The sequence below is a fragment of the Protopterus annectens genome, chromosome 8.part0 (genome assembly GCF_019279795.1).
Source record: "Protopterus annectens isolate FY-2018-M chromosome 8.part0, PAN1.0, whole genome shotgun sequence".
Lineage (NCBI taxonomy): Eukaryota > Metazoa > Chordata > Ceratodontiformes > Protopteridae > Protopterus > Protopterus annectens.
Genome location: NC_056741.1, coordinates 1,055,404,695 through 1,055,429,398, shown reverse-complemented (window position 1 = coordinate 1,055,429,398; position 24,704 = coordinate 1,055,404,695). Strand labels below are relative to the sequence as shown.

Here is a 24,704-nt window from a genome sequence, read left to right as displayed (position 1 = left end):
CTGTGGCCTCTTACTACATGAAATTTAATGTATCACACAGTGAAAAATTCTAGACTGGCTGGGTTTTTCTTGCAGTTTTTAGGTATTTATTTATTTATTGACATTTGTTTACCAGGAATATCCAACTGGGCATAGGTGCTCCTTTTCCTGTCCCTGTCCATCCTGTCCCCACTAGCAAACATTCTTGAAAAATGTATACATTACCAACTTATGCCATACCTACTTAATAACCAACTTCTCTCTCCTACCCAGCATGGATTCCACCCTGCCCATAATACAACCACAGCCCTTCTTTCCTTTACAAACCTCATCAACCAAAATATGCACTTAGGTAAACTTACATCTGCCATATTCTTGGACCTGTCAAAAGCCTTTGATATGGTCAACCATCCCAAAATATCCCACTCCCTTATTAATCTTGGCCTTAGTGATCACGCACTAGCCCGGTTCCAAAACTATCTACATGGTAGACAACAAGCAGTTCAATGGGACAACAACCTATCTTCACTGCCACTCTGGAACCCCTTCTATTCTCCATCTTCACTAATGATCTCCACAGCATATGCCAAGATGCAACTGTTATACAATATGCTGATGACTCAACATTAGTCTGCTCAGCCAATGACCCACACAAACTCCTCTCCATTACCCAAAAAGCCTTCCAAATTACAGAAGCCTGGTTTCTTAACAAAAACCTATTACTTAATCCAAAAAAGACCAAACTGTTACTATTTAAACTAAACAAATCCATCTCAATGCCCAGTACATTTAATATTGTGCCCAGAGATGGGACTATCATCTTTGCAGACACTCATACTAAACTGCTGGGAATGCCCATTGGCAACAACCTCAAGTCTGATTTACATATAAATCAAACTATTAAAAACATTCACAAAAAACTGGGCAGTCTTTATAAAAACAAACCATTTCTAACTGCTAGAATAACCATAGCACAAACCCACCTCCTCTCCCCACTATTCTATGACACTCCCATCTTCACCAACCTACCCAAAACTGAAATCGCCAAGCTTAGCATCTGCTACAATCAAATTGCCAAATTTGCTACTGGTGCCCCCTACCATGCCTACCACTGTCATTCACTAAATCAACATAACTGGCTTGAATTCCCAAATCTCCTCTCATTCCATCAGCTTTCTTTCGCCCATAAACTCCTACTACTTCCTGAAAATAAAACAGCACTATCTAATCTACTTAAACTACAAACTAATACCAGATGACTTCAATCCAGCGATAAAAGACTAATCAAGCTGACCAAAAGCAATAACACAGCAGGTGACTCCCTCTTCCCTAACTACATCAGTAAAATTTGGAACTCATTACCTTCTGTTATTGCCTCAGCCAACTCAATGGTTACATTCAAAAAGCTACTAAAAGAACACCTAAAACTTGCATGGCTATGCCCTTGCTACCTACCAGGTTGACCCATATCATACACACCATCTGACCCACTCTCGTGCTCCTTTTCACTTCTATCCCTTCAAGAAGACTCGTGACTCCTCCTTATAGTGCCTCACCTGCAAACACCCATGCCAACAGTCAGCAATTATACACATTCCAACTTTAAACCCAACCACATCTCACAAAACTAACCCTAACATCCACTCCCAACCCCCCTTTTACTTACATTTGTCTCAATCAGTGTTATTATTGGAAACCAGTACATTCTAAGTACTACTTTACTCTAATTTAAACTATGGAATTTTGTTAAAATTTGTGACTACCAATGAATATTGTACTTTGTAACTTTAAAACTATGGAATCTTGTTAAATCATGTGTTTCCTATGAATACTTGCTTGCTATGTAGAAATCACATGGCTGTTTGTTCTTAATCTGTGGAGCTTTTCTCTCTGGGCCTCTGCTGAAAATGGGCATGTATCCAGTTGTACTCTCCCAGTCAACAAACATAAAATAAAATAAATACAATTTTCAGTTGAGGCCCGGGGCAAAAAGCTCCAAATAGCTTTTTACTGAATGGCTTGTCTGTTCGACCTTTTTACCCTTGGTATGGATGTTAGTTGGGATATTTTGCTGGCAAATTAATGTTTATGGGCATCAGCTAGGTTTAAAAAGCCTTAAAGAAACTGTGTTGCTATAGTATAGCCAAGCAATCGACTTAGGTTGTGCTGATGAGGTTAATAAAAAGGTTGAAACATCTATCTATCTATCTATCTATCTATCTATCTATCTATCTATCTATCTATCTATCTATCTATCTATCTCTCTCTATGTGTGTGTGTGTGTGTGTGTGTGTGTGTGTGTGTGTGTGTGTGTGTGTGTGTGTGTGTTTGAGTGTGCGTGTATGTATAAATAAATAAATAAATATATATATATATATATATATATATATATATGTATGTGTGTGTGTGTGTGTGTGTGTGTGTATATACACACAAATGTATGTATTTATTTTTTGTGCTTAAAACATTCCACCTCTTCTGTGCAATTGTGTAATAATTCATGGAAATGCACTTCCTGCCTATTCCTGAATGGCCTGTACAAGGGCAAGCACTAAGACAGGAAATAAGTCCAGAGGTAGTTTGTAGTCTTAGATGACCTAGTGTGATGCTGACCAGTAGGCCATGAAATAATGGACTAAATCTAAATATTCACCTCACTCATGCATAGATAATCATCTTCTACTTTCAATGCTCGGTATCTTTGTACTGCATGTAAGACAGGCAAGTACACCTCATCTTTCTTTGTTCTTGCATTATGGTTTGTATTTCTTAATTCAGCATGGATCCTCATTATAATGTTTTCCTAGTAAAAGGTGGTAAATATCTACTGTTTACACCTTCATATTCCATCAGTGGAGGGTGTACCATTTGATGAACTCTTTCTCAAATCACCCTGTTTGCTCTTTACATTAAAACAATATGAGGAAAGAAGCTCTACCTTGTCTGTTTAGAAGACAATATACATTGTCTGTTTAGATTTTCAGACCTGTGTGGTGTAGCTCATTCAGAGCAGTTAATGTATAATGATGGTCGTAATGCTTGTGTAAGTTTTAGGGAAGTATTCATGCGTTAGAAATGCTGTACTTTCTCCTAAGATACAGCTCTCTTCTTGCATTACAGGAACAGCATTAGTTTACAGGAAAATCCAATAAACTTCAGCACTGTTCTGAGACAGGAGCTAGAAAAATCTTGTACCATCCACTAATAAGGCAAAGCAACTTGAAAATACCTAAACTAGGCGCATTTCTATCAACTCATGCCACGTACTTATTTTGTAATTTACGCAAATTATCCATTATTCTTTTTACGTGCCTAAGCTGATATGTTACATGATACTGTTACTTGTTTTTCTGATCTTTTTTTTTTTCAATATAACCACAGATTTGTTTTTTTCTACCTGGGAATCCACTAAAAATGGGTTGTGCGCAGATAGACCTTGTGAGTAAATGAATAAATATATCTTGGAGCATTATTGAGTACCACTATTTCATCTCTTAACCATGAAAGATCAATGAAAACAGGCCAATCTGTCATTTTACAGAAAACTGTACAGCATTTTTATCAGACCAAGAAACTGTCTCTGCATAAGAGAGTAGATCAAATGACATATCTAAGGAAGGCACTACACATGATGCAATTATGATTTTAACATATCTAGTTTGACAACAATATTTATCTGATAACCAGACAACAACCTTTATCTATGTCCCATTAAAACCCTTATGTTTATTTTAGTTAAAACTTTTGTATTTCTTCTACGCTAATACTAATATTACATTTTAATTTAAGGATTCATGCCTTTAAAAGATCAAGTTTCAAAATGTCTTCTGTTTGGGTAACATCTAAATTTGTATACCATATTCGTACAAAACTATAAAACTGATTAATATTCAGATGTGATGCCATTAGATCCTTATGGAAAAGGTAAAGCATACAGATATACACACTCCCATATTTATGGATCCCATTTATAAAGCTGATGCTGACACTGTTAAGAGAGCATCTAGACAAACAAAAAGAAAGGTTGATAACAGTAGGTCAACCAAAATCAAGAAGAAAAAAATAATGCCTTGTATGCATTGCATCTAACAGGGGAAAGTGTGGCACATAGGCATAAAAACTGTTAAATCAAAATATGTTTTAAACCCCTCAAATTCCTAGCCCAAGAATTCTGGACAAAGCCAAAACTAATGAGATACAAAGATTCAAATCTGGGGCAGATTTTAAATATTCCTCATAAAGTTAGAAAATTGCTTAACAAGCATTATTGGAAGGATATAAAGACTGAAACTCAAATGTCTGTCATTATTTAGGGAGTTCACCCCTCAGTGGTTTGCCAGAAAGCCACACTTTATATGAGGAACAGACCAAAACTATGAGTCTCTACATTCTGCAAAATTCTGGAAAACTGAGAGGTATGATAGGTTTTTATCATCTCCACCTCTGCCACCACTTCAACTTATATACTGACTACTGCCAACTAACTACTTATTAGAAAAAGAATGAAAAAAATGAAAAAAAGGCATCAATAACATTTCCTACAGAATATCTATTAATACATCAGCATGCTTCCGTGAATACTACTATGCCAGTTGCGAATTACAAGAGTAATGTTATGCCTAAAACACTCAAGTAATGCTCACAGACATTTTTCCTTTCCTTGTTATCTTCTGGTACCCATTACCTCTCAAATAAATGCAAACACATAAAATTATGAAATACTGACCACTAATCAAGATCCACAACAAACAGATTCCTTCATCTCTCTCCAGTCTCTCTCAAACACACACACACACACACACACACACACACACACACACACACACACACACACACACACACACACACACACACACGCACACCACACACCAGAGAAGCTTGAACATTCAATCTTCTTCTACCAGTAAGTTGTCCCAGTAAAAGTAGCAAAAAAAAAAGAATAAAAACGTTTCACTCACGTAAGTACTTCTTTGCTACTTTATTGTATAGTGAGGTATGTGTGTGTTTTGTGAAAAGCATACTGATATATTTTTTCAGCTTCATGGACCATGTGACTGACGTTTTCAATTGCAGGACCAGAACCTAGTGCAAAATCTCCTGTGCAGTTCCAAAGAACTCTGCAGCTATGCGGATACTTTCTTATTAGCTTATACATTTCCCCTCAAATTGTTTTAAAATAGAAGTAGTCTTAGTGTTGTTTTTCATATACTTTATCTTGCAGACTTCCGTAATAAGCAGAATTATTAATTCTACACAGGAAGGCCTTTGGGAGGTGATAAAGCTGAGCAGTGTGTCTGCTTGTAAATACTTTTAACAAACATCTGACTGTTCCATTTACTTTCTTGGTTTGACTATATGAATTTTACTCTTTGATTATGTATGTGTATTAGCCAAAAGAAGAAGAAGATTATGTATGTGTGTTCGATTTAACTGTTCTTTATGCTTGTGATATGTTTAGTATTTTATTTTTGAATGTATGATTACTATTTCCCAGCACAGAGTAATATCCTTTTTGTGTGCCATGTGCACTGAATTCTTCTTGAGATATATATAAAAAAAAAAAAAAAAAAAAAAAAAAAAAAAAAGGAACCCCTCACCATCTGTGAAGAGGTTTCATCATATTAGTTAGAAAATGTGATTCTGAATTCTTCTTGAGAAAAAGAAGTTCCTCTTATTTTATGACTTCTTATTTGATTACATCTATATTGTTATCTATATATATAACGGAACAGGCTGAACTTAAAATGGATTTTTAGATTGGGAGCGCATAGGGGCAGTGGGTTAAACGAGAGTGTTACCATTAAACCTATTCTTAAAGGTAGAGCTCTTCATTAGTATAGCAATCAGGAATTGTTGCATGAAGTACTTACTTTTGTATTAATTATTTTTTAATGAATTACTGTTTGTACTTTTTGGTTGCTCTGCGAGAAGTTTGGATGAATGTTAATGTTGTTTCTTTGGGTTGCATGGTGTTGATATGCTGTTTTGAATTTAGTGGACACATAAAATGATTTTATGCGTAGATTTTATGTTGTAGTTTTAAAACATCAATTGTTTAGTTAATTGATCAATTGTTTAATTGAAGTAAGGTATATATTTAACTGTGATTGTTTTAGTTTTTATTGTCTGATGAAGCGTGGAGCAACTCCGCGAAAGCACTTACGTCTTATATTCTGTATTAAAGAAAGTTTTTAACTTTAATTGGTACCTTGTGCATCTGTCAATAACAGCTATAACTAGATATTGTTTTATTTGGACCTGCTACTTCCTTTTGGTGGTTTTGTGACATTTCTGTGGGATTCGTTGTTTTTTGTGGATTTATCAACAAGGGCATTTTGAATATGGAAGGAGCATCTAATGAACTTATGAATACCACAAATGAATCAGACTCCAATGGCAGGTTACAGAACTTTTTAACCAATACTCTGAATCCCCTATTGCAGGTGGATGTGAATGGCTCTATAAAAGACTCTAATAGTGGTAATGGTAATGACTATTTGATTAAGACACTGAAAAGAGACATTGAAAATAACGTTTATAAATTTAAATGTCTTCAGTGTCAGAGGTATCATCTTGAAGCAAGTCTCCAGCATAATGTAATTCCGAGAGGGTTGAGAATATTAAATATGCCGACGTATGGCAACTTGTATCCCGAGCTCTTAGCCAAATGGCAGCAGCTCAATCTAGGAGCTAGCAAAGCGTATATACAAATGCTTTTGGATTTTTTTCAACCCCAAGAATTTACGGTACGTAATACTATCATAGAGCAACAAAATTAACTAACTGCTGTTTATGGCCATGACCAGACTGAACTATATTTGCATGACTTAATTGATAAAGTACAAAGGTACGGGAAAAATCTTTTGGAAGTGAAGAAAAAGAAGTTGATAAGGGATATACAAGATTTCAGCAAAAACAATGTTTTTGTTTGGTCTAAATCTAATAATATGACTACTGATCCCAATGCTCAACTTTGTGGTATCAATTCAGAAGTCCCAAGGGGTACGAGACGCTGGCAGAGAGGATCGACCACTAAATTCATTAATGAAGATAGGTGAAGGGAACAGGAAGAGCGCATGACTCCTAGGTCTGAAGAGGCGGGGCAAAGGCAAGCTGTGGCTAATGAGATGCTGTCGTATAATGTTTCAAAGTCAGCAGACAACCTTCGCTCTCCAACACTACCACTGTCCGTTTATTCGACACCAGCAGAGTCAGCAGCTGAATTAAAACAACAAGAAGTAAGTGAGGGTTTGCTTCGTTCTAACATGGATGTTAGGCGTAAAATACCGCTTGATAAAGCACCAGCGGTAAATTTTCCATCGGTTCCACTCCCGATAAGAACAGGGAGGAAGAGATCGCTAGATATGGACGAACTGAGGGTGCAGAAATGGAAGGAACAGCCTCATATCCAACAGGTATGTACTTTAACCAAACTTTGGAATCAGGCAATCTAGTATGGAACATTTCGAAATACAGATTAACGAAATGTGAGATTGCGTTGCTAAATAAAGGTACTAGTTTTATTCCTACAACGGGCGTTGACATCAGTGATGTGATTGTAGCAGTAAAATTATTTGCCCGTAATTTGGCGTTGAAATTAATTTTTGGGAATGTCTCCATGAGTGACTCAGGCATTTAAACGAAAAAGTACCTTTATGCCTCACTTACCTATAACTATTGAATTGTTTATAAAAGCTGTGGAGAATGATTTATATGATGGTTTGGGGACTTTCCAAAGAACTAACTGTAGTAATTTAACATCAGCGGAAAGACGTGCACTGTCTAGTTTGAAGCAGAATACCACAATAGTCATACGACCTGCAGACAAGGGAGGTCCGATTGTTGTCATGGACAGTTCGTACTATGAAGACACTATGTCAAATATGCTAACCAGTGATGCTTACAGCAGAGTCTCACCTGAGTTAGTACAGCATATTCAGATGAGTTTAGATAGAATGTTATGTGAATGTAGAGCATTGGGAGTGTTGAATGATGAGTTATATAATTATTTCAAGGTTGAACATCCTATGATACCGAGGATGCATGGGCTCCCTAAAATACATAAGAATCCGCTGCAACCTGCTTTCAGACCTATTGTGTCAGGAGCGGGTTGGCTCACTGAGCCTCTATCAGTATATTTGGACTTTGAACTGAAAAAGGTGCTTCATCAGTATAGCTATGTATTAAGAGACACTGAGCAGTTTCTATCAGAATTGTATGATTTCTTTAAGTATACTGGTCTAATACACAATTCATTGTTAACTACTATGGATGTTGAATCATTGTTCACGTGTATTCCTAATGAAAGTGGAATTAGAATGGTTAGGGATTTATTACTTGAAAGTGGTCTAATGGATGCCAAAAAAGTAGATTTCATTTGTTTATTGCTTGAATCAGTCTTGGAGAATAATGTATTTTTCTTTCATGAAGGCTGCTACTTGCAGAAGAAAGGAGTTGCGATGGGTACCAGCTGTGCCAATGCATATGCTAATCTGGTCATGGTAGCATGGGAGAAAGATCATTTATTAGGGCATGACCAGGTTTTGTTTTATAGGCGTTTTGTAGACGATCTTTTTTTCGTCTGGCATGGTAGTGTAGATACTTTGACTTCTTTCTATAATCATATTAACAGTAGTAACCCATTTCTCAAGTTCACTATAGCGTATTCAAGCACTAGCATTAATTTTCTGGATGTTCTAGTATATAAGGAAGGTTCCAGTTTTAAGACCACTATCTATAGGAAAGATTGTTACAGAGCCTCCTTTCTACATAGGGAGAGCATGCACAACCCCTCTATTTTTGGGAATATTGTAAAAGGACAGGCTATTAGAACATTGCGACTATGCTGTGAGGATGTCATGTTGAAGGATGAATTAAGTAAATTGAAATCATGTTTTTTAGCTAGGGGCTATGAAGAACAACTTGTGGATGCAAAATGTGCAGAAGCATTAAGGTTGAGATGTACTAGGGCAAAACCATACTTCTCCGATAGGAGGGGTGATTTTGTCTCTAATCCTGAATACATGAGACCTCTCTCAGTATTATTGCCTTTCGGCAACAATATAGATAGAGTCAAACAGGCTATTATAGATAGCTGGAACATTCTATTGGTTGACGATAACACAAGGAAGTTAGTGGGAGAGAAACCAGTGTTTACTTACAAAAACATGAAAAGTCTGAAGCAACACCTTTGTTATAGGAACATAGGAATGGGTTCTATTTCTGAGGAGAGTTCCGTTCCTTTTGGTCAAAGAAATGTGGAAACTGTCCACAATGTGCGTATGTGGATGAATCCCGTTTCTTTAGAAATCCAGATACAGGATATTTATGGGAGCTAAGGAATCATAGTACTTGTTACACACGTAATGTCGTATATGTTGCTTATTGTGGGAAATGCTTTAAATATTACATTGGCAAAACGAATAGATCTTTGAGAGAAAGGATCAGAGATCATGTATACTGCTTGGAAAGGAAACAGGAGTATAGTGCGATAGCTAAGCACACACTTAAGGAGGGCTCAGATCATCGGTTTTACTTTCAAGTATTACATGTACAATATCCCAACGCCAGACTAGGGGACATTATTAATTTAACGGAACAGGCTGAACTTAAATGGATTTTTAGATTGGGAGTGCATAGGGGCAGTGGGTTAAACGACAGTGTTACCATTAAACCTATTCTTAAAGGTAGAGCTCTTCGTTAGTATAGCAATTAGGAATTGTTGCATGAAGTACTTACTTTTGTATTAATTATTTTTTAATGAATTACTGTTTGTACTTTTTGGTTGCTCTGCAAGAAGTTTGGATGAATGTTAGTGTTGTTTCTTTGGGTTGCATGGTGTTGATATGCTGTTTTGAATTTAGTGGACACATAAAATGATTTTATGCGTAGATTTTATGTTGTAGTTTTAATACATCAATTGTTTAGTTAATTGATCAATTGTTTAATTGAAGTAAGGTATATATTTAACTGTGATTGTTTTCGTTTTTATCGTCTGATGAAGCAGGGAGCAACTCCGTGAAAGCGCTTACGTGTTATATTCTGTATTAAAGAAAGTTTTTAACTTTAATTGGTATTTTGTAACATATATATATATATATATATATATATATATATATATATATATATATATATATATATATATATATATCTACTTAGTGCTGCTGACAAGTACTACATTCACAGTGAGTTTATGTTTCCTGTGGCAGGTTTTATGTTAGTTTGTTGAAATTTTACTTAATGGAAATTCATATGGTTAAGAACACACGATCAACAACTTTAAATATCAAAACCTAACTAAAAAATGGAAACAGAGTTTCTGCAGGGGGCAAACCCCACTGCACTCCTCACACCCCCCCTTGGTAATTTTATATACTAACTCCAAGATTGCACTACAGTGGGGGAAAAGTTCATTCCCCATTTCCCACTGTACTATGACCTCTGTGCAATTCCATTTCCATTTATTAGTTAGTTTTCAATATTTTAAGTTGTCAGTCATGTGGTCTCAACCATATGAATTTCAAGTAAAATTTTGACAAACTAACATAAACCCCTGTAGCAAAAATCATATGACAGGCTTCGTGGATTCCTAGTTTACTGCGACCTAAGTTAATATGAAGATCAACTGTAAGTAGCCACAAAAAACATATGAATCCTGCATTTAGTTTCTTTGTTGTGTCCCGAGTGCTGGTACAGGTTTTAGCTTCAGCACAAAAAGGCAGTTCAAGTGGATAAAATGAGTCAACATACACCAGAAAAATCAAGTCCTAATGGAAATGCCAATTACAGTAACACATAAGCTAAAACAATAAAACATTTAATGAGAAATCATACAAGCACTAGTTGCAATATCTTTGGTGAAAACTGTTGTAGCTAGTGCTTGTTTGATTTTTCATTAAAATGTTTTACTATTTAGTCTCTCCCCCGGATTTACTATTCCTCCATGCAGGACTAGCTTAGTCCTGCACAGTGGCTGCCGTTTAGGAGCAGGATGGCAGTGCACCATGCATAATAATGAGGTGTGCTGCCTGAGCTCCTAAGCTTAAACGGAGAGTGTAAGAGTGCAGGGGGCGTGTCTGAGAGCACAGTTCTCAGAATAAACATGCCCCCACAATGAAGAACAGCAGAAAGGGATATGAAATGAGCGAGACCACTGACAGGTGACAGCATATCTCCACCAACAGTCTCCCTTGTGTACAACAGCAACAGTATACATAAATAAAATGAAGAAACTCTTAATTTTTTTTTACAAATCCGATTAAAGCTAACTGTAGGTGCGTGAGTGTGCTCATCGCTTAGCTACGGTTAATACAGCTTAAATGGCTGAAGAGGATAACAAGGAAGATATATGCAAATGAAGCAGCATAGCAATAGCATAGTGAGCAGAGCATTCACCCGTATGAGCAGGCATTCCTGGGTCGTGTCCCATTGCAGCACATTCCATTTTCCATGGCAAAGCACCTTATGAGTAATATTTATGTTGCATAACCCACTAAATAACATATTTGCATGAACTGGAGTACTGCAAAAAATGCACATGTGAGATGTCAGTGGCATAATGAATAAGCCACTAATAAGCAGGTTTAAGCACAAATAAGTAGTAGTAAGCATATTTAAGCACTAGTAAATGAGCTTAGGCCCATTTGCACAGCGGTAAGCATACCTACACTGGTTAAGCAATTTTAAAGCTAACTCTCTGTAAGCGGATGTAATGGCAGGTTAGCAGTGCTTACCACTGTGCAAACCCACTTACAACTACTCAAAAGTGCCTTAATCACTCTGAATCCAATAGCCCTTGTTCTGGCCATCAACAAAAGAAAAAAACATGCAGGTCTCAAACCTCGGACCCTATACACCATTGTCACAGTAGTTAACCACCAACCCATCACAGAAGTACAGAAGAATGAGGTATCAGCAAACAAGTCCTCACCATAGTATAACCAAAATGAACCTGTGAAAGGAATCAGTATACAGTCATATGTTCCCTAACCCACTACATAACATAACTATGTGAACTGGAGTACAACAGTAAGCCCAGAAGTGAGGTGTAATTGTAACAGAGTGTTGAAGTCCCCAATAAAACACAAGGACCTCATAGAGTGTACGTACACATTAATCATGGATACCAGACAGATATATAAGATGTAATGAATAAGAAAGCAATGCCAAAAAGAAAAAAAATGCAAAGTCTAATGTAAGCAACACTAAGCATTGCACAGGTCAGCTTAGGAGGTGTAAGCAATGTGTAGGTCAGCTAACTCAATGTTCCCAGTGTTATACCCCTTTAAACAATGCCAACCTTCATTAAGCAGGTTTGCCCATAGCTTAGCCTTTTCAAAATCGGCCAGTCATGGGAAAGTGTGGGAAATCAGCCCTACTTAAACCCAAGAGGTGGGAATACAGCTCATAACTGGTTGTAGCTTCCCTTTGTAGGCACTATGGCAGTAAGTGGAGAAGGTGTGCACTTCCGGCTGCAGCACTGGTGCATCCAGGAGTCCAAGGTCATGACAGGACTCCTAGTTAACCACCATGCTCAGAGACAGCTGCAGGGCCAGTACCAGGGCTCCCAATATAAGGCGGAGGCCTGGGACCGACTCACCCGTGAAATCACCAGTGCCACTGGCATACCCCGAATTGATGAGCAGGTCAGGCACCACTATGCAGACCTGAAGCGGCATAAGGGGGACCTTTTGGAGGAGTGGCTCCAGGAGGCTAGAGTGGCAGGGGATGTTCCAGTTGTGTGTATCACCCCAGTATGTGTGTAATAATTGCCAGCACAGGTATATCATGGATAGGTATGGCTAAATATTCCTCTTATGTGCCCCACAGCTGCATTGGAGCGGACCGTGAACCAGGAAGCCCACATCAGTCATCTGGTTAGGTTGCGACACTAGGCAGGTCAGTAATACTCATGCATTTACTGTCATAGGAAATAAAAATAAAAGTAGTAGTAAATTAATTGCTTGTATAAAACCTGTATTGTTCAAGGTAAGTACTGCATACACTAGAGAATATGGCAGGAAGAGTCTCACATTGTTTGTAAGTCAATAAAAGTGTAATAGCCTGACAAAACAGGTCTAACTGCTGGACTGCATGTGTATATCCTGGTATCATACAATAATGTAGATATGCAATCATGTAATAGTACTGTAGTATTAAGCACTGTTACCCACACTGTGCACCATAAATTGAATGTGTAGGAATGCCTGTATATGACAGGTGTAATCCCCAGAGGCCATTTAGTACAACTGAGAGACACATACACGGAAAATGCAGACAACAAAAACTGAATAGCACATGCAACTGAGATGTGAACTGTTCTTTTTTTAGCACAGACAGCCATGATTTGAATCCTGCCAGTGGTAGTAGTCTGCATACAGAATCATACCCCACAACTGTACAGATATGTCCAGAATGTCTAGTAAAGTGGCCTGTATCTGTTGCCTATCAACCTGTCCCCCTGGGAAATTAGAGGGATGATTCCAGACGTATAGACAGCAAACAGAAAATACAACTGATTGACACACAGCTATGAGAACAAAGCTGGCACAATAACAACTCCCCAATACCTTATGCGACTAAGAAGCCATGTATGTCCCATTTACACCCCGACTTGTCAAGCTGTGGTCAGAGTGTGTACAGTAACAGAGTGAGATGTATGTGCATAATAGTAATGTGGAATCTGGTACTGTGTGTGGGAACATTCTGGTTGTGCTAATAAAAATTCCTCCCACAGCTCTGTCAGATACCAACACTGTGCCCAGAAATACAAAAATGATATGCAGTTCCTCTGAATAATGAGGTATTACACATCACTGTCGCCCACACTGTCCAACAACATATAACTGTCTAGGAAATCTGTATATGAGTGTTGTAATACAAGGTCAGAATGCAAAAGCACAGGGGATTAATAAGACAGAAAGCAGATAGGAGGTATAAAGCAATATCTATATAGCAGACAACTGTGATGGACAGTGTTTAAGTTGTAGCAAACACAGCCATGGTCTGAATCCCGGGAGTGGAATTAGGCTGCATATAGATTCATACCCCACAACTGTACAGATGAGGCCAGAATGTCCAGTATATGTGCCCATATCTGCTGCCTGTATCCCTGGTAAGTCTGTGCGATGATCCCAGATGTTTAGCCAGAAAACACGGAATACAAGTGATTGGCAAACATCTATGAGAACACACCTGTCACTGTAGCAACCCCCAAAACTGTTGAGTAATATTACAAGTATGTCCTGTCTACACTCCCATGTTGTCAAGCTGTGACCAGAGTGTGTACAGTAACAGAGTGAGAGGTATGTGCATAATACTAATGTGTAATCTGGAACTTTGTGTGGCAACAGTCAGGTAGTGCTAACAAACATTGCTCCCACAGGTACATTTGATGCGAACACTGTGCTGAGAAATACAGACCATTATAACCTGTACTGGTACTGTTCACTCTGGTGTTGTAGGGAATTGTGAGTGTTGCAGTTTCTCTGAATAATAAAGTATCTCTGGTCACTGTCAGCCACTCTGTGCTACATAATATAACTGTGTAGGAAAGCATGTATATGTGTGTGTCAGGTCACAAAAGGTGGAAGAAGGCAATATTCTAGATATGTCCCAGCACACCAGCATTTGGTCAACACATGGCCAGAGCCTGTGTAGAAAGAGTTGGATAGCTATGTGCAAAACAACAACCCGGAATCCGGGAGTATGTGTACAAACAGTTAGTTAGTGTTAGCAAACATTCCCTCCACAGGTATACCAGGTAAGAGGTGTATACTGCAGGTAAAACCGGTTCATGTGTAATGATGATGACAGCCATATCACTGTCCAAACTAAGGATATAGAGTAGTGAAGTAAGACTTGTAAGGTACAGATAACAGCATTAACTAGGAAAGTAATGTGGACTACAGGAATATACTAGTTGCTAAGTGACATCTTTCTCCCCCCCCCCACCATATCTCCAGCAATAATCAAAATACCCACCCCAACCGGTATATAATGACACCTATGTTCTGATAATGTCCAGTTGTTTGATAAATATTTTGATGGTTCCCATGCATGTGCTATATTGAATTATTCCAACATTGGTGGCATGGTGCCAACAATGTACCTGCATGCTGTTCTTATTACCGCTGTGGACCCATATATGCATGTGTTCTGCTGGCTACGCAACTGTTCCATATCTGGTGTCTGGGTTAATGGGAATATCTATGCATGCTGTTATACCTAACCCTGGAATTTGTTGGCTATTACTAACCCACAAATGATGATGAAATATAAATACTATAGCACACTTGGGAAGGCCAGTCCCAGCGGACCCACCTGTCCCACCTCAGCTGGTCATGGCACCGGGCACCAGCATGTCTGGGGCCCAACCCGGGACTTCCCTGTCCATTGGTCCTGCACCACCTTCGGGTGGAACTGCCTCAGTGGATGATGCTCCCCCCCTGGGAGTGGGCACGGACAGGCACCCGTCACCTGACGCCAGGTCTGGGTCATTGTGCATAGAGTGTTCAATGAGCAGATTGGTGATCTTCTACACCAGCTCGAGGGCTGCTTGTCGTGATTAGAGAGTCAGCTTGGTTCTGCAACTCAGCCCCCAGCACAGCCACTTTTGGGGCTGTGAAGGTGCAGTGGTGACTGCCCATGGGTGGGGACCTCAGTCCCACTGTTACCACTAGGGGGCTTGTGGGCTTTCGATATCCCAACACCCCTCCCCATCAAGGTGTTTAGCCCCACATATCATATACCGCCCCTGTATGCGTCCTGTTTGTCTTGTCTGTTAACCTACCCAACCAATCCCCCTAAATATACCTACTACCCCTCCCGAACATCCCACTCTCACCTGAATAAAAAGGGCAATCTGTTCCCACAAAAAATCTCACCCCATATATAGCTGTCCATTTCACACATGTGACCAATGGACATTTGTAATCTGGTCTAATTGGCATACAACTTATTATTGTTGTCCTCACCCCTCTCCCAGGGGTTTGAGTATCCAAATCTACCTCCAAATTAAATGTATATGCACAGCTGTTGCTGTAGAAGAAATGGGCAGCTTTAGACCTTCCCTAAACTCTTTCTGCACATCCCTGGCTATTTTCCCTACTGTCTTTCCCTCTTTGTGGGCCTTTTTTCACCACTTTCCCATCAACCTGTTTCTTTTCTTTTAAAGAAATTAGCACAGCAGTAAGCAGCAGTAAGCACTTTTAAGCAGCAGTAAGTGGGTTTAAGCCTGTTTGGATGGGGGTAAGCAATGCCTATATTGGTTAAGCAAATTAAAAGCTAATTGAGTGTAAGAAACTGTAACCAGAAGTTAGTAGTGCTTACCTCTGCACAAACCCACGCAAACCTGCTTACAACTGCTTTAAAGTGCCTTAATCACTCTGTATCCTATGGCCCTGTCCTGCCCAGCAACAAAATAAACAGCATCTCAAGGCTCAAACCTAGGACCCTGCACGTCATAGCCAAAGTGATTTTCCACTAAACCATGTCAGACACATACTGGACACCCCTGGAGTGACATTAGCTACTTATCCAATTATTGAAAGGAATTATCTTTTCATTGACTCTAGTCATCATTGGGATGATACTTCTCTAAACCAAAGTTTTATCTTTGACTGAACCATGTACAGCTAGTTCCAGCAAGTCCGTCTGCATGAGCATTCAGAAGCCATGTAGCTGAAACACTTGATGTCCTTAAGGGGTCATTTGCATATACCCTGTGGCCTCTATTACATGAAATTTAAGGTATCAAACAGTGAAAAACTCTAGACTGGCTGGGGTTTTCTTGCAGTTTTTAGGTATTTATTTATTTATTGATATTTGTTTACCAGGAATATCCAACTGGGCATAGGTGCTCCTTTTCCTGTCCCTGTCCATCCTGTCCCCACTAGCAAACATTCTTGAAAAATGTATACATTAACAACTTATGCCATACCTACTTAATAACCAACTTCTCTCTCCTACCCAGCATGGATTCCGCCCTGCCCACAATACAACCACAGCCCTTATTTCCTTTACAAACCACATCAACCAAAATATGCACTTAGGTAAACTAACATCTGCCATATTCTTGGACCTGACAAAAGCCTTTGATATGGTCAACCATCCCAAAATATCCCACTCCCTTACTAATCTTGGCCTTAGTGATCACACACTAGCCTGGTTCCAAAACTATCTACATGGTAGACAACAAGCAGTTCAATGGGACAACAACCTATCTTCACTGTCACTCTGGAACCCCTTCTATTCTCCATCTTCATTAATGATCTCCACAACATATGCCAAGATGCAACTGTTATACAATATGCTGATGACTCAACATTAGTCTGCTCAGCCAATGACCCACACAAACTCCTCTCCGTTACCCAAAAAGCCTTCCAAATTACAGAAGCCTGGTTTCTTAACAAAAACCTACTACTTAATCCAAAAAAGACCAAACTGTTACTACTTAAACTAAACAAATCCATCTTAATGCCCAATACATTCAATATTGTGCCCAGAGATGGGATTATCATCTTTCCAGACACTCATACTAAACTGCTGGGAATGCCCATTGACAACAACCTCAAGTCTGATTTACATATAAATCAAACTATTAAAAACATTCACAAAAAACTGGGCAGTCTTTATAAAAACAAACCATTTCTAACTGCTAGAATAACCATAGCTCAAACCCACCTCCTCTCCCCACTATTCTATGACACTCCCATCTTCACCAACCCACCCAAAACTGAAATCGCCAAGCTTAGCATCTGCTACAATCAAATTGCCAAATTTGCTACTGGTGCCCCCTACCATGCCTACCACTGTCAGTCACTAAATCAACATAATTGGCTTGAATTCCCAAATCTCCTCTCATTCCATCAGCTTTCTTTCACCCATAAACTCCTACTACTTCCTGAAAATAAAACAGCACTATCTAATCTACTTAAACTACAAACTAATACCAGATGACTTCAATCCAGCGATAAAAGACTAATCAAGCTGACCAAAAGCAATAACACAGCAGGTGACTCCCTCTTCCCTAACTACATCAGTAAAATTTGGAACTCATTACCTTCTGTTATTGCCTCAGCCAACTCAATGGTTACATTCAAAAAGCTACTAAAAGAACACCTAAAACTTGCATGGCTATGCCCTTGCTACCTACCAGGTTGACCCATATCATACACACCATCTGACCCACTCTCGTGCTCCTTTTCACTTCTATCCCTTCAAGAAGACTCGTGACTCCTCCTTATAGTGCCTCACCTGCAAACACCCATGCCAACAGTCAGCAATTATACACATTCCAACTTTAAACCCAACCACATCTCACAAAACTAACCCTAACATCCACTCCCAACCCCCCTTTTACTTACATTTGTCTCAATCAGTGTTATTATTGGAAACCAGTACATTCTAAGTACTACTTTACTCTAACTTAAACTATGGAATTTTGTTAAAATTTGTGACTACCAATGAATATTGTACTTTGTAACTTTAAAACTATGGAATCTTGTTAAATCATGTGTTTCCTATGAATACTTGCTTGCTATGTAGAAATCTCATAGCTGTTTGTTCTTAATCTGTGGAGCTTTTCTCTCTGGGCCTCCGCTGAAAATGGGTATGTATCCAGTTGGACTCTCCCAGTCAAAAAACATAAAATAAAATAAATACAATTTTCAGTTGAGGCCCGAGGCAAAAAGCTCCAAATAGCTTTTTATTGAATGGTTTGTCTGTTCGACCTTTTTACCCTTTGGTATGGATGTTAGTTGGGATATTTTGCAGGCAAATTAATGTTTATGGGCATCAGCTAGGTTTAAAGAGCCTTAAAGAAACTGTGTTGCTATAGTATAGCCAAGCAATCGACTTAGGTTGTGCTGATGAGGTTAATAAAAAGGTTGAAACATCTATCTATCTATCTATCTATCTATCTATCTATCTATCTATCTATCTGTCTGTCTGTCTGTCTGTCTATCTATCTATCTATCTATCTATCTATCTATCTATCTATCTATCTATCTGTGTGTGTGTGTGTGTGTGTGTGTGTGTGTGTGTGTGTGTGTGTGTGGGGTATACACACAAATGTATTTATTTTTTGTGCTGAAAACATTCCACCTCTTCTGTGCAATTGTGTAATAATTCAGGGAAATGCACTTCCTGCCTATTCCTGAATGACCTGTACAAGGGCAAGCACTGAGACAGGAAATAGGTCCAGAGGTAGTTTGTAGTCTTAGATGACCTAGTGTGATGCTGACCAGTAGGCCATGAAATAATGGACTAAATCTAAATATTCACCTCACTCATGCATAGATAATCATCTTCTACTTTCAATGCTCGGTATCTTTGTACAGCATGTAAGACAGGCAAGTACACCTCATCTTTCTTTGTTCTTGCATTATGGTTTGTATTTCTTAATTCAGCATGGATCCTCATTATAATGTTTTCCTAGTAAAAGGTGGTAAATATCTACTGTTTACACCTTCATATTCCATCAGTGGAGGGTGTACCATTTGATGAACTCTTTCTCAAATCACCCTGTTTGCTCTTTACATTAAAACAATATGAGGAAAGAAGCTCTACCTTGTCTGTTTAGAAGACAATATACATTGTCTGTTTAGATTTTCAGACCTGTGTGGTATAGCTCATTCAGAGCAGTTAATGTATAATGATGGTCGTAATGCTTGTGTAAGTTTTAGGGAAGTATTCATGCGTTAGAAATGCTGTATTTTCTCCTGAGATACAGCTCTCTTCTTGCATTACAGGAACAGCATTTGTTTACAGGAAAATCCAATAAACTTCAGCACTGTTCTGAGACAGGAGCTAGAAAAATCTGTAAGCACAGCATTTGTGCTTTGTACCATCCACTAATAAGGCAAAGCAACTTGAAAATACCTAAACTAGGTGCATTTCTATCAACTCATGCCACGTACTTATTTTGTAATTTACGCAAAGTATCCATTATTCTTTTTACGTGCCTAAGCTGATATGTTACATGATACTGTTACATGTTTTTCTGATCTTTTTTTTTTTTTCAATATAACCACAGATTTGTTTTTTTCTACCTGGGAATCCACTAAAAATGGATTGTGCCCAGATAGACCTTGTGAGTAAATGAATAAATATATCGTGGAGCATTATTGAGTACCACTATTTCATCTCTTAACCATGAAAAATCAATAAAAACAGGCCAGCCTGTCATTTTACAGAAAACTGTACAGCATTTTTATCAGACCAAGAAACTGTCTCTGCATAAGAGAGTAGATCAAATGACATATCTAAGGAAGGCACTACACATGATGCAATTATGATTTTAACATATCTAGTTTGACAACAATATTTATCTGATAACCAGACAACAACCTTTATCTATGTCCCATTAAAACCCTTATGTTTATTTTAGTTAAAACATTTGTATTTCTTCTACACTAAAAGTAATGCTACATTTTAATTTAAGGATTCATGCCTTTAAAAGATCAAGTTTTAAAATGTCTTCTGTTTGGGTAACATCTAAATTTGTATACCATAATCGTACAAAACTATAAAACTGATTAATATTCAGATATGATGCCATTAGATCCTTATGGAAAAGGTAAAGCATACAGATATACACACTCCCATATTTATGGATCCCATTTATAAAGCTGATGCTGACACTGTTAAGAGAGCATCTAGACAAACAAAAAGAAAGATTGATAACAGTAGGTCAACCAAAATCAAGAAGAAAAAAATAATGCCTTGTATACATTGCATCTAACAGGGGAAAGTGTGGCACATAGGCATAAAAACTGTTAAATCAAAATATGTTTTAAACCTCTCAAATTCCTTGCCCAAGAATTCTGGACAAAGCCAAAACTAATGAGATACAAAGATTCAAATCAGGGGCAGATTTTAAATATTCCTCATAAAGTTAGAAAGTTGCTTAACAAGCATTTTTGGAAGGATATAAAGTCTGAAACTCAAATGTCTGTCATTATTTAGGGAGTTCAGCCCTCAGTGGTTTGCCAGAAAGCCACACTTTATATGAGGAACAGACCAAAACTATGAGTCTCTACATTCTGCAAAATTCTGGAAAACTGAGAGGTATGATAGGTTTTTATCATCTCCACCTCTGCCACCACTTCAACTTATATACTGACTACTGCCAACTGACTACTTATTAGAAAAAGAATGAAAAAAATGAAAAAAAGGCATCAATAACATTTCCTACAGTATATCTATTAATACATCAGCATGCTTCCGTGAATACTACTATGCCAGTTGCGAATTACAAGAGTAATGTTATGCCCAAAACACTCAAGAAATGCTCACAGGCATTTTTCCTTTCCTTGTTATCTTCTGGTACACATTACCTCTCAAATAAATGCAAACACATAAAATTATGAAATACTGACCACTAATCAAGATCCACACCAAACAGATTCCTTCATCTCTCTCCAGTCTCACACACACACACACACACACACACACACACACACACACACACACACACACACACACACACACACCGGAGAAGCTTGAACATTCAGTCTTCTTCCACCAGTAAGTTGTCCCAGTAAAAGTGGCAAAAAAAAAAAAAGAATTTTCACTCACCTAAGTACTTCTTTGCTACTTTATTGTATAGTGAGGTATGTGTGTGTTTTGTGAAAAGCATACTGATATATTTTTTCAGCTTCATGGACCATGTGACTGACGTTTTCAATTGCAGGACCAGAACCTAATGCAAAATTTCCTGTGCAGTTCCAAAGAACTCTGCAGCTATGCGGATACTTTCTTATTAGCTTACACATTTCCCCTCAAATTTTCTTAAAATAGAAGTAGTCATAGTGTTGTTTTTCATATACTTTATCTTGCAGACTTCCGTAATAAGCAGAATTATTAATTCTACACAGGAAGGCCTTTGGGAGGTGATAAAGCTGAGCAGTGTGTCTGCTTGTAAATACTTTTAACAAACTTCTGACTGTTCCATTTACTTTCTTGGTTTGACTATATGAATTTTACTCTTTGATTATGTATGTGTATTAGCCGAAAGAAGAAGAAGATTATGTATGTGTGTTAGATTTAACTGTTCTTTATGCTTCTGATATGTTTAGTATTTTATTTTTGAATGTATGATTACTGTTTCCCACCACAGAATAATATCCTTGTTGTGTGCCATGTGCACTGAATTCTTCTTGAGATATAAAAAAAAAAAAAAAAAAATAGGAACCCCTCACCAAGGACTTTGCCCATACTGTTTCTTAATAGAGTTAGCTTTGATATCTACACATTGGAGAAAAAGGAATTTGTGCCACTGGGCTAACCACTACCAAATCCTGATCTGTGAAGAGGATTCATCATATTAGTTAGAAAATGTGATTCTGAATTCTTCTTGAGAAAAAGAAGTTCCTCTTATTTTATGACTTCTTATTTGATTACATCTGTATTGTTATCTATCTATCTCTCTCTCTCTCTATATATATATATATATATATATATATATATATATATATATATATATATATATATATATATATATATATATATATATATATATATATATACTTAGTGCTACTGACAAGCATTACATTCACAGTGAGTTTATGTTTCCTGTGGCAGGTTTTATGTTAGTTTGTTGAAATTTTACTTAATGGAAATTCATATGATCAAGAACACATGATCAACAACTTTAAATATCAAAACCTAACTAAAAAATGGAAACAGAGTTTCTGCAGGGGGCAAACCCCACTGCACTCCTCACACCCCCCCTTGGTAATTTTATATACTAACTCCAAGATTGCACTACAGTGGGGGAAAAGTTCATTCCCCATTTCCCACTGTACTATGACCTCTGTGCAATTCCATTTCCATTTATTAGTTAGTTTTCAATATTTTAAGTTGTCAGTCATGTGGTCTCAACCATATGAATTTCAAGTAAAATTTTGACAAACTAACATAAACCCCTGTAGCAAAAATCATATGACAGGCTTCATGGATTCCTAGTTTACTGCAACCTAAGTTAAGATGAAGATCAACTGTAAGTAGCCACAAAAACATATGAATCCTGCATTTAGTTTCTTTGTTGTGTCCCGAGTGCTGGTACAGGTTTTAGCTTCAGCATAAAAAGGTAGTTCAAGTGGATAAAACGAGTCAACATACAGCAGAAAAACCAAGTCCTAATGGAAATGCCAATTACAGTAACACATAAGCTAAAACAATAAAACATTTAATGAGAAATCATACAAGCACTAGTTGCAATATCTTTGGTGAAAACTGTTGTAGCAAGTGCTTGCTTGATTTTTCATTAAAATGTTTTACTATTTAGTCTCTCCCCCGGATTTACTATTCCTCCGTGCAGGACTAGCTTAGTCCTGCACGGTGGCTGCCGTTTAGGAGCAGGATGGCAGCGCACCATGCATAATAATGAGGTGCACTGCCTGAGCTCCTAAGCTTACACGGAGAGTGTAAGAGTGCAGGGGGCGTGTCTGAGAGCAGAGCTCTCAGAATAAACATGCCCCCACAATGAAGAACAGCAAAAAGGGATATGAAATGAGCGAGACCACTGACAGGTGACAGCATATCACCACCAACAGTCTCCCTTGTGTACAGCAGCAACAGTATACATAAATAAAATGAAGAAACCCTTAATTTTTTTTTTTACAAATCCGATTAAAGCTAACTGTAGGTGCGCGAGTGTGCTCAATGCTTAGCTATGGTTAATACAGCTTAAATGGCTGAAGAGGATAACAAGGAAGATATATGCAAATGAAGCAGCATAGCAATAGCATAGTGAGCAGAGCATTTGCCCATATGAGCAGGCATTCCTGGGTCGAGTCCCATTGCAGCATATTCCATTTTCCATGGCAAAGCACCTTATGAGTAATATTTATGTTGCATAACCCACTGAATGACATATCTGCATGAACTGGAGTACTGCAGAAAATGCACATGTGAGGTGTCAGTGTCATAATGAATAAGCCACTAGTAAGCAGAATTAAGCACAAATAAGTAGTAGTAAGCATATTTAAGCACTAGTAAATGAGCTTAAGCCCATTTGCACGGCGGTAAGCATACCTACACTGGTTAAGCAATTTTAAAGCTAACTCTCTGTAAGTGGATGTAATGGCAGGTTAGCAGTGCTTACCACTGCGCAAACCCACTTACAACTGCTCAAAAATGCCTTAATCACTCTGAATCCAATGGCTCTTGTTCTGGCCATCAACAAAAGAAAAAAACATGCAGGTCTCAAACCTCGGACCCTATACACCATTGTCTCAGTAGTTAACCACTAACCCATCACAGAAGTACAGAAGAATGAGGTATCAGCAAACAAGTCCTCACCATAGTATAACCAAACTGAACCTGTGAGAGGAATCAGTATACAGTCATATGTCTGGGGCCCAACCCGGGACTTCCCTGTCCATTGGTCCTGCACCACCTTTGGGTGGAACTGCGTCAGTGGATGGTGCTCTCCCCCCCCGGGAGTGGGCACGGACAGGCACCTGTCACCTGTCGCCAGGTCTGGGTCATTGTGCATAGAGTGTTCAACGAGCAGATTGGTGATCTTCTACACCAGCTCGAGGGCTGCATGTCATGATTAGAGAATCAGCTTGGCTCTGCAACTCAGCCCCCAGCACAGCCACTTTCGGGGCTGTGAAGGTACAGTGGTGACTGCCCATGGGTGGGAACCTCAGTCCCACTGTTACCATTAGGGGACTTGTGGGCTTTTGATATCCCAACACCCCTCCCCATCAAGGTCT

General features: G+C 38.4%; 1 pseudogene; it reads right to left on the bottom strand.

Moving 5' to 3' along the window:
- LOC122809214 overlaps positions 1–5,044 on the bottom strand; it is a 287,578-nt pseudogene extending 282,534 nt beyond the window's left edge.
- Positions 5,045–24,704: the final 19,660 nt, after the last annotated feature.